Source organism: Danio rerio, chromosome 19 (assembly GCF_052040795.2).
Source record: "Danio rerio strain M-AB ecotype USA chromosome 19, GRCz13ab, whole genome shotgun sequence".
NCBI classification, from domain to species: Eukaryota; Metazoa; Chordata; class Actinopteri; order Cypriniformes; family Danionidae; genus Danio; species Danio rerio.
In genome coordinates this window covers 18,890,999-18,906,697 of record NC_141039.2, presented here as the reverse complement: position 1 = coordinate 18,906,697, position 15,699 = coordinate 18,890,999, and the positions used below count along the sequence as shown (strand labels likewise).

Genomic DNA, 15,699 nt, shown 5'->3' with positions numbered 1-15,699 from the left:
GTTACATTTTACCTGTTACTATAATTTTAATGAACAGCATTTGATGATAGCTGCTAATGTGAATTACTAAGCATCTGTACTGAATCTATTACTTAATCTCAGGTAACGTGTATTGGCTGAGCGCGAAGATAAATTAAATTAAATTATCGTTTTCATTTTTTTGTTAAGATAGTGAAACAACGTACATATCCAGGATGATGTGAATAAGGTTGTAAAGTACACTGTTCCCTTTGGAGATTTACCAACATGTCCTCGGAAGTCCATATCAAACTTGCAAAGTCTAAACTTACAAGGAGAGAATGCAGGACTGTGTGTGTGTAGGCTACTTAATATTGAGGAAAAGCCCCAATCAGATAGGCGAATATCTAAAGTCCCGCCTTCGTTTTCAGATGTCTCCGTTTTTCCCCATCCACACTGAGACGGAGCAGCAGCATTTTAGAATGAAAACGGCCTCTTCTGCATTTCCAAAACACTGTTTTCGGCGCTCGAAAACTCTGGCATAGTGTGGAAGGATGGCGTAACCGCAGCAAAACTGCGTTTTAAAACGAAAACGCATTAGTGTAAACGGGGCCTTAGAGCCAAGGTACGCATTCACCTTAAGAACCTCATTTCTGTTTCCAGGAGCAATAGCCGCATTTCCACTATCGCGCCAGTGCGAGCCAGGGCTTTAATCGGGCCGGGCCGGTCCAATAGCCCGGGAGGTTGAGAAATGAGGCCAAAATCATGTCGTGTTTCCACTGACGGGCTAGTAGCTCACAGCGCATCACGCAAACACCCCCACAGAACGTCCCAGAATCAAACGTCACACAACCCGCCCACTTCAGCGGCGCCCACTTCAGCGGGAATTAGGCAGATAAAGCACACCATAGAATCATCACGAAACGAAACTATTAAAATGAAAACAACCGAAACAAACAAATGACACGTTACTGTACAGCAGTACATGAAATGTCTATACGCACAGACCTGTGTATTTCCATTCATTACTCGCCGACCGACTGTTGGCATTGTGCGCTCTCGCCACTAACGCAGGGACCCATCACAGTGAGCGCACACATCCATTATATAAAGCCACAGAAATTCTCCTTTATAACTCGATATGGCATGTATTTTATAACATCCTCGTTTTGATTGACGTCGTGTTAAGTGTTTCAGCACAAGAGCGAGTAGCCTAATAAAATAGCCATATTTGTTGCGCTCAGCAGCTATTCACTAAAGCTCTTCATTTAAAGTTTCATTTATAAATTTAACCACATCATATAAAAACATAAACACTTGTTTGAGGATATAGAACACGTTTTGTGTTTGGACTTTTCCCCAATGTGTTTAAGGCTGCGATGCGCAAGACTGGGTGACAGAAAAAAAGGTATAACTTAGGCTAGATTCTGCTTTCACTCACCCAAATAATGCTTTGTTTGCGCGATTTGATTAATATCATCGCATCCAAATACTTTATAAATAATATTTCAAACCTTCTCCAGTGTTTATTGTTTTTAGAAAATATCTAAAACCTTTTTTTTTAGATAGGTCTTTGTAAAATGAAAGTTAGGCTATATGTGGCATTAAAACGGTTTGATTTATGTATTGTATATAGGCTACCTACATTGTTATTGCTAGTTTTTGTTTATTTTATATTGGTTTATTTATTTAATGCGATTTTGTTATATATGATATTTGTAATTCTTTAAATTATATTTCAATATAGCTTAGGCTATTTTATCTAGATATGACACTATATTGTTTAAAGTCTACGAAAGTGTGCACGTAACTTAAGTTATATGTCTTTCTGTTGTATTTATATTGTGCATTATCTCCAAAATAAAGAAAGAAAAAAGCCGCTCGCGGCATCAACAGAGCTGTGAAGGGAGCGCTCTTGCCTGGTCTCACACACACATACAGGCATTTAAACGTGCACAAACATTTTAAACTTGACAAAAACTCTCAAAAACCTTTACTGTCTGCTGTGTCTTTAATATGGTGTAAAGATTATTATGCGTTATTGAAACAAAGGAGGACGCAGCAAAAAATGTCACTATAAATTAAAACTACTTTATAATTTTATGCAGCAACCTTACATTTAAAAGGGAAACATAAGGGCAATCATACGCAAAAAGACCCCACACTATAAGGATAGATGTTTTCTTTCCCTTATTTCTTTATTTGTTTGGCGCATGTACTCATGTGCGATCAGAAAACTGCCCGCCTCTCCTTTCACTCCGCCCTGAAGCCCCAGCTGGCCCTCCTTGGCCCAAGGTATTCGGCGGGCCGAAAAAGGCCGGCAGCTGGCCCCAAGAAAGCCCTGCTTTGGCCCGATTAGGCCCTGGAAGTGACAGTGGAAACCCCACTGGCCTTGGCTCGCCCTGGCTCGCTCGCTTTAGGCGCGATAGTGAAAACGCGGCTAATGACTTCAGTTTTCTCTTTGTTTAACTGAAAATAGTTTTGCCACCTCCAACTGTTCATTTCATTAGTACATTGGCAGAGGGTGTCAATGTGGCTGAAGTCATTAGTCAGTAAGGCTAAGTAGATCTGAGTGTCATCAGCATAGCTGTGGTCGTAAATTTGTTTCTTTCTCATTATTTGGCTCAAGAGGGAGCATATAAATATTGAACAGGAGAGGTGACAGAATTTAACCTTTTGGGACTCCACATGCCATGGGTGTCCACCTTGACCTATGGTCACCTATACTGCCATATAGCCTGTTCCACTGAGTGGTACGGTACTGTACTGTACTGTTCGGTACGCTTTTATGGCCGATTCCATTGTCAATAGGTGTACCGTACCGGGGTGGGAGTTGGGGGTGCTGTGTTTTTAAGGCTTGAAAAGAAAGTCTGCCTAGCAGTGTTTAGTTCCACATTAAAAGCATAAAGAGTGTTTTTATAAATATTGTAATGGACCACTACTTTCGTCTTCCACCAGATACGCTCAGCTTTTCTGCATTGTCTTTTCATCATTTGTACTGTTGTTGACCTTCTCCAAGGTCCTTTCTGTCTCCCAGTCCTCTTCCTGACCATCGATGGATTTGCTCTTCTGTGGACTTTGAGCAGTGAAAATTAAACCACACTAAACGTAACTAAACTGAACTTAAACTCTGAAAACTGGACTGACTGTTTCAATTTACTATAATCTATAAAAATAAAGATTTGAATTGAATTGAATAATGTCCATGTCTGGTGACTGGGCTGGACGGAAGCTTACTACTTACCAGATGGAAGCTTTCAAAAGGCATCTGAGGGACTCTCAGGCCATAAGAAACAAAACTCTCTGGTCTGATGAGTCTAAACTTTAACTCTTTGGAGTTAATGCCAGGCATTACATTTGGAGAAAACTAGGCACCGCTCATCACCAGGCTAATACCCTCACTACAGTGAAGCATGATGGTGGCAGCATCGTTCTGTGGGGATGTTTTTCAGCAGCAGAAACTGGAAGACTAGTCAGTATAGAGAGACAGATGAATGCAGCGATGCACAGAGACATCATGAATGAAAAACTGCTTCTTATGTGCTCTTGACCTCAGACTGGGGCGATGCTTCATCTTCCAGCGGGACAATGACCCAAAGCACACCGCAACAATATTAATGGAGCAGCTTCACAGCAACTCAGTGAATGTCCTTGAGTGGCCCAGCCAGAGCCCAGACCTAGATCCTATTGAAAATCTCTAGAGAGATCTGAATATAGCTGTACACCGTCGCTTCATACTACTTGAGATGTACTGCAAAGAGGACTAGGCAAAAATTCCCAAACCCAGGTGTGTCAAGATTGTGGCATCATTTTCAAAAAGACTTGAGGCTGTAATTGCTGCCAAAGGTGAATAAACAAAATATTGAGCAAATAGCTGTGAATACTTATGTACTTGTGATTTTTTTCAGGCTTTTAATTTTTAATAAATTTGCAACAATTTCAAAAAAAAAAATTCACATTGCTAATATGGGGTATTGTGTGTAAATTTTTTAGGAAATAAATAAGTTTAATCCATTTTGAAATAAGCCTGCATATATAAAAAAATGGAAAAAGTGAAGCAATATGAATACTTTCTGTATGCAATGTATACAAAATAAGTACCTGTCATCTGTATCTTTATTCTTCACCAGCTCTTTTAAACTCTTGTTAAAATGTATTTATGGGTTTCTAATAGTTCAAAGGGGATGGTAGTATTTATTATTACAAGCTAAAATTCATTATTTTAAATATAGACACGTGACAAGCCCATGCAAATAGAGAAAGCAAAACCACATGCTTTTAAATGTCCTCATAAATAACAATAGATAACAAATTTGATTTTACTTATTGGCATGAAGCTCTTTGTCACAAGAAGATGACAAAGTTGATTTGAGCTTGGGTCGACTATCGCTCGTATATATTGTTACGATATCATGTCTCAAATGTGTGTTAAAAAATAAAGCTATATTTGTTGTCATTCTCCTGGCTTATTGCTTGTGCTAGTGAGGATACTCTGTAGACCAATCTGTAGGCCAATAGTGTAGCGGTCAGTGGAAATTGGCCATTATTAAGTTGTTTGTAAGTGATTTAAAGAGCCCATTATTATGGGTTTTTGAAAATTCCCCTCCATGTAGTGTGTAACACAGCTCTAAGTGAAGTGAAGTATCCAGCTAAGGCTTAAATCTGTAAGAATACAGTGTTTAAAACGGTTGATTCATCTATAAAAGAGTCGACTCATAGTGCTTCAAACGAGTCGCCTTGATACGGATTCATTAGGTGTTTCGCCATGACGTACGAACGAAACCAAGTTATTCACGTGCATGCGCAAACCCGGGAGATTTGAAACCTGCGGCCCCGCCCTCTGACGCAGAAACCCAGTCACACACACACACACACCCACAAACACACGCACACAAACATGCCGGTCGATTGAAGTCACACTGCAGATGGAAATTTTCGATTCTCTACCCAGAGATGAAACCTCAGCATTATAACCAAGCAGTTGGAAACTTCTGGAAACTACATGCTACAAAGAATACTTCATCTGCGTTTGTTAAAGTAAGGATCAGTAAAGAGTTACTTACTAATGGACGTCAGGATGAGTTTCTTCCTCCATTTCTCAAATGTAAGTACGTGCGATTAAAGTTGCCTCGTTGACTCTAGCTTGCAAATGTATTTAGTTGTGATTTGTTACTTGTAACCGAGTGTACTGTATCAGGTTAACTGGCTATATTCTCTTATCGTGTGCAAAGTCACGTTAAAAACGCGACGCGTGCTGTTTGTTTACGGAGCTCCGTGGTAGAGGTCTGCATTCCCGCGGCTGTCCCCGCGCCAGATTTCTGCGGCGCGGGAATAAATTTCCGAATCAATCGCGGGAGTGGTCGGTAACAGGTTTAATTTGGGACGGGAGCGGGCTGTCTAGCAATATCGTGGATATTGCTATGCGAATGAGACAGAGCTTTGCCTGCCTGTGTGTCTGCTTGGCGCTTGTGTGTATGTGTTAGTGCGCGCGTATGAGAGAGAGAGAGAGAGAGAGAGAGAGAGCGAGCTCTGTCTGGCTGTCTCTGGACTGTTTTGCTGGGTGATTTTCGGTTATGTTCTCCCCCGCTCTTTAGCGGGATCGGGCGCGGCGGGCAGAAAACGGGGCGGTTCGGGCACCGGGACAAGAAATTCTAAATATAAGCGGGAGCGGTCGGGTTCAGGCTAAAACCTGGCGGGTGCGGGCGGAAGCTGGAGCGTTGTCGTCCAGAGGTGTGTGTGTGTTTGTGTGTGTGTGTGGCAGCTAAAATCCACGCCTACGCTATGTAGCGCGTATGAACTGTGATTACTTTTATATTGCTGATTAGCTATTGGGCATTTCATTCTCTGACTGAAGGCAGTCGACCAATCGTGACAGGCTGTCATCGGTCCAATCAGCGCAGATTAGCTTCGCGCTAAGGAGGGGTTTGGAAACAAATGAATCACTGGACGATTCATACAGGAGTCGCTGGGATAATTAGGTAAAAATAAATGCAGATTATAAGACCATGAAAGTGTTTTTTGACTTTGCATGCATATTAGACTGTTGTTGGAGACCCTTACAACCAAGATATGACCCTATTTCATGTATAATATGGGCTCTTTAATAAAATGACAGTTGAGCAAAGTTGATATACTGTATAGAGTTTATTCTAAACAAAGGCCTCAAGATTTGTAAGATCATTAAGTGTGTACACAGAAATGTTGTATGTGAGACTTCATATGGCCTCATTCTTTAGGGGCCCTAGAGACTGTTAAAGGGCAGAGGGAGGCCTGGCATCTTTAACCCGCCATGCTTGCGCAACAGTAAACACTGGAAGGAGACAAAATCCTGTAAGCAACTATTTTTCAAAAATAACATTTCACACATTGGCAAAACAAAATAAAATACATTACACTTACTCTGTTTGATTGCCAATTTTAGTTTTATTTAATGTTTTTAACAATGTAATAGTGTTTAATTCAATTAACTACTATTTGCATAAAGTAAACATCTGATTAAATTTTCATTTTTGTAGATTTGTTTTGTATTTCGTCAGGTTTTTGCACAGCCTGCTAATTCTTCTTCTTTCTTTTTTTAAATAAATCATCTGATTATACTGTATTCATGTGGCAGAACTTGCCCCTTTGAATTTCCTGTTTTGTAGCTATACCTATTTGTCTGAAAGATGTAACTACGTTTTTTTAATACATGATTTAGCTTCATTTTATTTTGTTGCAGTTATCAAAAGACAACTTAAGTTCGCTTAAGTATTTAGAATCAGATCATCATCTTCATGTGCAGAGCTGTCAGTGTGGTTTTATTGATGTTATTTATTATGTGTTTGTTTGAATACATTTTATGTTAAAAAGGGTAACTGAAATGTCAAGCAATGATAAATGATATTAATTATTTTGGTCAAAATTGTAATCAAAATTATTTAAAAGGATTATCAGTGTCCTACACATGTTTTTGAAGTCAGAATTATTAGCACCCTTTGATTTTCTTTTTTAAATATTTCCCAAATAATGTTTAACAGGGCAAGGAAATTTTCACAGTATGTCTGATAATATTTTTTTTATTCTAGAGAAAGTCCTATTTGTTTTATTTCAGCTAGAATAAAAGCAGATATATTTTTTTAAACAACATTTTAAGAACAAAGTTTTCAGCCCCTATAAGTTATTATTATTTTTTTTTTCAAAAGTCTACATAACAAACCATTTTTAAGCAATAACTTACTTAATTACCCTATTCTGCCTAGTTGGCCTAATTAACCTAGTTAAACCTTCAAATGTGAAGTTAAACTGTATTGAAGTGTCTTGAAAAATATCTAGTAAAACATTATTTACTGTCATTTACATTTAGTCATTTAGCAGATGCTTTTATCCAAAGCGACTTACAAAAGAGGACAAGGAAGCAGTTTACACAACTATAAGAGAAAGAGTAAATGCTATAGGCAAGTTTCGGGTCTGTAAAGTCTAAGAAGGAAAGTTTTAGTAAATTTTTTTTTTCTTTTCCTTCTTCTTTTGAGTACAGTTAGTAGTATATATCTAGAGAGGCAATTGCAGATTAGGAAGTGAAGTGGAGACTAAATAGTTGAGTTTTTAGTCGTTTCTTGAAAACAGCGAGTGACTCTGCCGTTCTGATGCAGTTAGGGAGTTCATTCCACCAACTGGGCAGATTGAACGCGAGCGTTCGGAAAAGTGATTTCTTCCCTCTTTGGGATGGAACCACGAGGCGATGTTCATTCACAGAACGCAAGTTTCTGGAGGGCACATAGATCTGCAGAAGTGAGAGCAGATACGAAGGAGCAAAGCCAGAAGTCGCTTTGTAGGCAAACATCAGAGCTTTGAATTTGATGTGAGGAGCAACTGGCAGCTTAGTGCAAACGGATGGGAAGCGACCACTCGTGCTGCTGCGTTCTGGAGCAGCTGAAGAGGCTTAATAGAGTTAGCTGGAAGCCTGGCTACTAGAGAGTTGCAGTAATCCAGTTTGGAGAGAACAAAAGCTTGAACAAGGAGTTGAGCTGCATGTTCAGATAAGAAGGGTCAGATCTTTCTAATGTTATTGAGTGCGAATCTGCACGATCGAGCAGTTCTAGAGATGTGGTCAGAGAAGTTTAGATACCCCAAGGCTTTTCACCATTTTGGATGCAGTAATGTTTGCCCCATCCATCTGGATTGAGAAGTTACGGTGTAGAGTTGGGTTGGCAGAAACTACAAGCATGTCAGTTTTTGCAAGGTTAAGCTGAAGATGATGATCTTTCATCCAGTGTGAAATGTCCAACAGGCAGGCTGAGATGCGAGCTGGAACCAAGGGATCATCAGGATGAAAAGAGAGGTATAGCTGGGTATCATCAGCATAGCAGTGGTAGGAGAATCTATGTTTCTGGATGACTGGTCCTAGAGATGACGTGTAGATGGAGAAGACAAATGGCCCAAGAACAGAGCCTTGAGGTACCCTAGTGTTTAGATGCTGTAGGTTGGACACCTCTCCCCTCCAAGACACCCTGAATGACCTGTCCGAGAGGTAAGATCTGAACCATTGTATAACAGTGCCCACAACGCCCAGTGACTCAAGCGTAGATAGCAGGATCTGGTGGTTTACAGAGTCAAAAGCAGCTGACAAATCCAGCAAGATGAGGACTGATGATTTTGAGTCTGCTTTAGCCAGTCTGAGATCCTCCACGACCGAGAGCAGGGCAGTCTCAGTTGAGTGGCCTTTCTTAAAGCCGGATTGCTTGTTGTCCATAAGATTGTTTTGAATAAGAAAGTCCAGGACTTGATTGAACACTACTTTCTCCAGAATCTTGGCCAAGAATGGAAGCAGGGATACTGGTCTGTAGTTTTCAAGTAGCCTATGGTCCAGGTTGGGTTTCTTTAGCAGTGGGGTTACCCTAGCCTGCTTAAATGAAGTGGGGAATAAACCAGAGTCAAGAGATGTGTTAATTATGTGAGTCGGTGTTGGTATGACTGCAGGAGAGATGGCTTGCAAGAGATGAGAAGGAATGGGATCAAGTGGACAGGTGGTTACATGGCTAGATAGCACGAGTTTGGACACCTCAGACTCAGAGAGCTGAGAAAAAGAGGTGAGTGTGTGTGGTGTTGGTGGTGTATCTTGCGTGTTTGTTGTAGGTGCAGCAAATTGAGCTCTGATTTTTGCAGTTTTGGTGCAAAAGAATGTAGCAAAGTCATCAGTAGTTGATGTGGAGGATGTGGGTGGAGGAGGATAGAGGAGGGAGGAAAATGTTTTAAAAAGGAGGATTAGTGGCATTGTTGATTTTTCTGACGGAAATATGTCTGCTTTGCAGAAGTAACCTCAGTCGAGAAAGAAGACAGAAGAGTTTGAAATGTTAAGAGCTGTGCAGGAGTTTTAGTTTTCCGCCAAATTCTCTCTGCAGCCCAAAGTTTTGAGCGATGCTCACGGGGAGCATCCGAGAGCCAGGGTGCAGGAGGACTGGCACGGGCTGGTCTGGATGCAAGAGGACATAATCTGTCTAGACATGATGCTAGTGTGGAGCAGAGTGTAATCAGTGGCACTGCTCGTATTAAGTGCAGAGAGTTTGCAAGATGGAGGAAGAGAGTCTGAAACAATGGTGGATAGTCTATTGGGTGAGAGAGAGCGTAGGTTTCTGCGAAGGGCAACCAGTGTTGGAGTGTGTGGCAGCTCAGGAGTAATGTGGATGTTGAGGGACAGAAGGAAATGATCCGATATTTGTAGTGGAGTTACTAGTGTTTGATCAGCGAAGCAATGTCATGTGTAAATAAGGTCTAGCTGAATCCCTGATTTGTGGGTAACAAGTAGGTGCTCTTTTGAGGTCAAAAGAGGCAAGCAGAGTCTGAAAGTCAGCAGCTTGCGGTCTCTCAATGTGAATGTTGAAGTCACCTAGCACCAAAAAGGGAGTGTCATATCACTGTAAAAAGTGTTTCATTGGATCAAAGTAAAAAAATTGCGTCAACTTGTTACACCTAATTACTTTACTTTAAATCAACTTAATTTTTTTACTTTAAAAAGAATTAATTCTCTATTACTTAGCCAAAGCAAAAAATCTCTTTGAACCAAATAAAGTTTTTAAGTTTTTTGAAATCTCAAATTTACTTTATTTACTCTTAATTGTTTTACTTTGTATTAACTTAATTATTTTACTTTACATCAAATCAAATATCCAATCAAATACAATTTAAAATATTAATGTAATATAAAGATATTGATTTGCTTTTAAAATGTGTAATTTTATCGTTTAAGATGAATGACTCCAAGCATCAAACTATTGACAATTTATTTTGTCAATACCACATTTTTTACAATGTGTACAGTACAAATACACACTGTCTAACAATGTAAACATAACAAACATGACAATTTATGTCATAAAACATTTCTACAATGTGCATAGCATTTTTATAAAATTATACTGTACAACAGTTTTTAGTATCCATATACAAAGACCCTGGATACAATGTAAGTTCACCATAGGAATCAGTAATCATTGGACACCTTTTCATGAACAGTCAATCAAAACTGACTACACAAAACCTTAAGAATTCTTCTGAGGTTAAAACAAGTTTGGCCCAAAAAATGGCTTAAAATGTGCAGTGTAAAATTAAATACTTTTTAATAACTCTGTAACAAATTAGCCAACTGTTGAAAGAGAAGTCTTCACCTTAATGAAATAGTTTACCGAAAAATTAAACTTCTCTCATAATTGTCATTAAATTTCTCTGAACCTAATTTAATTAAAGTTAAATACTTAGAATAGCTTAAAGATGAGTAAACAATGTATGAACTTTCATGTTTTGGTAAACTATTTAATGCTTTATAATGAAGATGAAGAAATGAAGAAGTCCAACATCTAAAATATATCGCAATCAGAACACTGTAGTTGAGTCAAAGGATACAAGTTATCTCCAGTAGCTTTAAAGAGAGGTTCTGCACTCTTCAGCACATCTGCTTACTCCTGCAGGTTCGGCACCCTTCGGCTCATCTGTCTACTCTCCAAGTCCATGATTATTTTTTGAAAGGTCTCAAAGATATATTTGAGTCCATCGGGATATTTTAAGTTCAGTGCATAAATGAGTCCAAACATCATGGCGCAGGGACATGCAACAGAAGGCAACTCATTTAGTACTTCCACACAGTCAATGACAATCGAAATGTCCAGTGCACGAGTAAGAGCATCACTTTCACGGGTTACAAAAAGTGTCATGGTGTTCTTTTAAAATTCATCCATTGCTTCCTCCCTCTGGTCAGCCTAAAAACATACAAGAAAAAAAAGAGTTAATAAGGGAGTTTGGGAAAAAAAAAAAAAAAAAACATTTTGTATAAAAAAAAAAACAGCCCTTCATCTGAAAATTCTTCTAAAATTGAGTAAGCCATTTTGTAGTTAGCCATTATGGTGGTTAATGTAGAGGCCAAATGTCTGTAGCTTGCTTTAATTAAAATATCCTCATTTGTGTAAATAAATGTGTATTTTTTTTTACAAGACAACATTTACATTTTTGGGTGAGGATGTACTTTTACACCCTCTTTAGCTTCAAAAATGCTTTTAACATTTGTACAAACTAACACTTCTAATGTGATGACTATTGTAGACAACTTTGTTGAGTGCAGTACCACAATTTCCAATCAGAGGCATTCATTAATCTACTCAAATTTGTTCAAAATGCAGTTAAAAAGGGAAAAAATGCTTTTAAGGCAGTAGTTCACATTCAAAATTTAGCTATCATTTACCACCCTTTTGACATTTCAAATCTGAATGAAATACTGTCCTCTGCAGAATTTTGAACAATGTTGATAACAGCCCCTGTTCACTATTATGGTATTCACACAAAACCAATGCAAGTGAATAGGGGCTCTTAACAACATTCTTCAAAATATATTATTTTGTGTTCTGTGAAAGAAGTCACACAGGCTGATGTGTAAATGATAACACAATAACTTGAACCACTTTAAAGTAATTTCTTCACCAAATCAGAATTCCCCATGTTTTACTCACCCTTAAGGCTTGAGCAAAGTGGTAAAATATTGATTTGAAAGTGAAATATAACCAAGTCAAATATGGTTGGAGAAAATTTTAGGAGTTTGCATTGTCAACATTACCTGGTATTCTTCGATCAGACAGCTTGCATCTTCACAAAGGTACATGATCAGGCACTTCAGCAGGCACTGTCTTCTGATGTCTATGTCCAGGCTCTAAAAATATTCAAGATGTATTGTTTTCATTAAACCAAAACTCTATTAATTAATTGCTACAAGCAATTTTGTTTGTATGCAACCAATACCTGATCCATAACTTAAATAGTGTCCTTCGCTTTTTCACGGAGGACTCCACCTTTGCTTCTAATAACCTGGAGAATCTGAGAGATCTGTCTGTCCAAAGAGGCCATAAATCTTAACTGTAAAGGTAAGGTTGTGTTGTGCAAAAATTCGGCATCAATCTGTAAGAAAGAGAAATAGAAAATAGACTTATGAAAAAAGTTACTTTGAGAACTAACAGTAAAAATACATATACACATAAACCATTAAACAATAAAAAAAGTTTAATTAGGTCATCTAAGACATTTTCAAAAACATTAGATGCTACAACCCCATGGTAAAAACTATGGTAAATTCAGAATTAGTCATGTACATTTTAACATTTATCAATAATAAAAGTTATTTTTATTTTTTTTACCTCCTCTTGTTGAAACAGTGCTGGCCATCTTTCTTGCAGTTCTTGAGAGTATGATTGTATCATCAGTGCTGCCAGAGCTAACGGAGGTCAGAGCATCATCATTAGACTGGGTCCCATCAATAGTTTGAGCAATGAATGAGTATTTGTCTGGCAAGGGGATAATCTTTAGAGTGTCAAGACTCAGAAGTTCTCCAGTGTTTGTCAAATTTACAAATACATCCCCAAAATCTTTGTCCTGATACTGTAGTCTGACTCTGTCATTTAATTCAAAATCTTTTCTCACCTTTTCAATGAGCGCATCCACTGATTCGGGAATCCCATCTGGCAAAAGCAACTTTCTTGAATCATCTTGACTCACTATCACCAAAAGCTTGGCAGATCTTCCTGACATGCTTAAGGATTCTGGGAAAAAAAAGAAAATTAATAAGATGACATTCAAAACAAATAATAGATAAATGTCAGACCTTTACATGTTCACTACATCTTGTGCACTTTTCTTAGAATATATAAACAATTCTAACCTAGAACATGTACAGTTGAAGTCAGAATTTTTCTCCCCCTTTTGATATTTTCTTTTCTTTTTTAAATATTTCCCAAATTATGTGTAACAGAGCAAGGAAATTTAATGAATAAATGTACAATGTTTGACATGATAAAGTGTTGTTCATGTTCTAGATGTAAAATGTAAAACAAAACAAAATTCTGATGTCCCTTCATAGTTCTTATAGGGTTAAATGCATTTAATGCAGTAATATTTAGATTCAGAAACAGAAGCAATATATTGAAAACATCAGGAAAGCAAACGGCGTTCACTGCTCCTCTACAAGCATTTTGACCGCTACCAGCACCCATACCTTAAGTGCGCGAATAGATGCGCAGCCCCCCGAAAACCACGGCTGCCCTTACCGTGATCTTTCAAAGCACGGCTGGCGTGACCACGTTAAAGAACACGTTATACACACCATACACGAAAACGGAACGAATATCTTGTGTAATGGCTAAGCTTTGACACTCAATGACAACGTTGAGTCCCATACAAAACGTCTGAAGCGTGCATACACTTTATACATGGCGGCGCCATGTAAGGTTAAGCTGAGAACATGCATGCTAATGGCGCCGTACGTTAGCGCACAGCATTAACCGAAAGCATTAGCATACCGCAAACAGTCTTTGAAAATACGCTTAAATATCAATCCGTTTTACCTCAAGCAGTTTACTTGTATGACTATTGTTTAATTTTCACTCGGTTTAACATAGTGATGAGGGAAATTTGCAAACCTTTTAGCAGAGCTGGATTGGTCAAACTAGTAATACTTACAGTATGTAAAACAACATAACATTTTTATGAAATCATACATGTACACTGTTGATTATACACCCAAACATATGTTTAAAACTACTTACCAATTTTATTGATTCCCGCTTCACCACGCCGAGCCCATCCATGCGGTGTAAAAAAAAATGGCGGAAACCTGAATGTGGACAGGCAGGACCAGGGATGACGTTTAAAGTCACGTGACAATTGGAAGCAATATGTTTAATTTAATTTAAAGAATTTATTTACTTTACACCAACAAGACTTACTTTTAATTTAAATCAACACAATTGTTTTACATTACACTGATGACTAGACAGAAAATTAAATGTTTTGAGTTAGATCAAGTTAAAAAACTTCTTTAGAGTAATGATATGCCTTGTGCACTTTTTACAGTGTAATTAGAAAAAGATGAGAGAAGAAGATCCAGTTCATCTAAGAAGTGACCTAATGTACCCGGTGGGCGGTAGATGACAACTACATTTATGTAGAAGGGGTGAATAATGGTGACTGCATGGAGTTCATCATGGCAAAGGGAAAATAAATCGGTTATTAGAAATGAGTTGTTAAAACTATTATGTTTAGAAATGTGTTGAAAAAAATCTGCTCTCTATTAAACAGAGGTTGGGGAAAAAATTGAACATTTGGGGCTAATAATTCTGACTTCAACTGTATATGTGCAGCAGCAGCATCTAAATTACATTTAACAACAAAAAAGCAATGTATTGCTTTCTAGTTTTCTGTAAACCTAAGACATTTATTGCTACTCTGACAACTTATTTTCTGTGAACACTGAAACATTTTATACTTAATTTATTTTTAATGCAAAATCCTGGATTTACACTGGAATATTTTTTTTTCTCCAAGAACAGTAACTGATTAGCATGCTGCAAGAGATGAGCAGCCTACTCCGCTGCACTGAACACCAGACACTCTGAAAAAACAAACAAACAAACAAAAATAAAGTAACATTTGGAGATCATATTATAATTAAATGCAATACAATGCAAAAAGTTAATTATATCATTTTATGACGAAAGCCAAAGTTTTCATATAATACTATTTATAAAAGACTAAATTAATGGTTAAATACAGTAAACACAAGGCCCTTCAGATGGTATATCAATGTGCAAACATTGATACCATTTTATCTTTATCTCATAGAAAGTAAGGCTGGGCTTAATTAAGGTAGTTTCCATGTCCATTTTCTCAGAAAATCAGTTCTAGTAATCCTCCAGTACTTGTAAGTTAGATGGAGTAGAAATTTCTACACAAAGTCATAGTACACTAAAAAGTTACGCAAAATGTCAAGTGAAATTCTAATTCAGTTTCATCGGCCAAAAATGATATTGAGGAAATCCATGCCCTGGAAAACCTCACAGCTTATGGGCATGCTCAATCTAGCAAAGTAAAAGTGGTTCTGTGTGGGAGAAGCTTCCGGAAGAAGTGGGACGTCTGAAGACAAAGAAAAGTGCCACCTGGAGTCAGCTAGGTCTACTGCTGTCAAAGCAGCAACAAAATACAGTGCGGGATTGAAGAATTAAATCAGATCTCTTCTACATTCAAAGAAATATTAAATGGGTATTGAAAATGTATTGCCGCTGGAAAACCACTATGTATCAGCTTATTGATATTTTGTCCCATCCAGAATATTTATAGAGTTCAGTCTTAAAATCCTCTTAGTGGATTCTCAAATTCACTTTTTTATTGATATTCTCAAATTCTCAAGATATCAATAAAAAAAAAACACATCATTTAGGATTTTAAGTATAAAAC

At 37.9% G+C, this 15,699-nt stretch overlaps 1 protein-coding gene and 2 long non-coding RNA genes across 35 annotated transcripts in view; 1 reads left to right on the top strand and 2 right to left on the bottom strand.

The window, feature by feature from the left end:
- Positions 1 to 15,699, bottom strand: part of LOC147832527 (uncharacterized) — an 845,986-nt gene that overhangs the window by 529,514 nt on the left and 300,773 nt on the right. The gene's annotated exons all lie outside the window — the stretch shown is intronic.
- The window catches only part of thrb (thyroid hormone receptor beta), a 160,264-nt gene that overhangs the window by 1,259 nt on the left and 143,306 nt on the right, over positions 1 to 15,699 (top strand). The window lies entirely within an intron of this gene.
- On the bottom strand, positions 10,201 to 14,088 carry LOC147846454 (uncharacterized). Its single transcript, XR_015478791.2, has 6 exons — positions 14,013 to 14,088; positions 12,892 to 13,010; positions 12,609 to 12,685; positions 12,217 to 12,372; positions 12,035 to 12,127; positions 10,201 to 11,186 (listed from the first exon to the last, which is right to left on the bottom strand). It is a non-coding gene; the product is annotated as an uncharacterized LOC147846454 (long non-coding RNA).